This window comes from Brassica oleracea, chromosome C7, assembly GCF_000695525.1.
Source record: "Brassica oleracea var. oleracea cultivar TO1000 chromosome C7, BOL, whole genome shotgun sequence".
Lineage (NCBI taxonomy): Eukaryota > Viridiplantae > Streptophyta > Magnoliopsida > Brassicales > Brassicaceae > Brassica > Brassica oleracea.
Window position 1 is genome coordinate 31,200,750 of NC_027754.1, and position 1,188 is coordinate 31,201,937.

Genomic DNA, 1,188 nt, shown 5'->3' on the forward strand with positions numbered 1-1,188 from the left:
TTTTGTGTAGATTTGATGATTTTAGAAGTTTTTTGATAGATTTTTGTTAGGGTGATTGGTTAGGATTGTGATTTGGTTGTATAATAGGTTTAGAATTGTGATTTGGTTGAATAATTTGTTTTGTTGAATTGATTTAGAATTTTTTTATAAATTTTTTATTATTTTTGTATTTATAAAATCGATTTTTGTATATAAATTCGATTTTTGTGTATAAATTCGATTTTTTGGATTTTACAAAACGTTTTTTGTATATAAATTTGATTTTTGGATTTATAAAGGTGATTTCATATTTATAAAAATATTTATATTTATTATGTATATATAATATGAAAACGTTTTTTGTATATAAAATCCATTTTTTTGCATTATAAAATCATTTATATATTTATTAAACATTTTTAATATCAGTAAAACTTTTTTGTGATTAAAAACTATTATTTGGGATTTAAAAAAAAACTATTTGGGATTTAAAAAAAAAAATATTTGGGATTTAAAAAAAAAATATTTGGGATTTTAAAAAAAAAATATTTGGGATTTAAAAAAAAAATATTTGGGATTTTTAAAAAAATATTTGGGATTTAAAAAAATATATATATTTGGGACTTAAAACTATTAAAACTATTTTTTGTAATTATTAAACTATTTTTTATTTATTAAAACTATTTTTTGTTTATTAAAACTATTTTTATATATTTATTAAACATTTTTAATATCTATAAAACTTTTTTTGTGATTAAAAACTATTTGGGATAAGGTTGAGACGAAAGTAACTTCTTCCACCAACTCCACCAACCGCAGGATCGACCGTAAAGGGAAGGGCGTCTTCAAGTATTACTTAGGTGCTCAATCTATTGCCACTCTGGGGGATCGCATGGTAAGTTCAGCCGCTTTTTCTTCAATTATTTAAGTTTTGAAATTTTATTTTTTGTGCATTTCTTCTAATTTGTAATGTTTGTTTAATTTATGTTTTTTCAAGGCGGAAGAAAATGATGGCGAGCCGGTTGATGATCTCGCCCTAATGAAGAGGGCGTATACCAACATGAAGACTGGCCAGATTGATGACGGTCTTGTGAGGGAAGTGGTCACCCTGGTCCAAACTCAGGTGCAAGGCGAAGTGTCTCACCTTCAAACCGAGGATGATGATTTGACGGCTTCGACCAACTTGTCCCGGTTTCGAATCAACGAAAT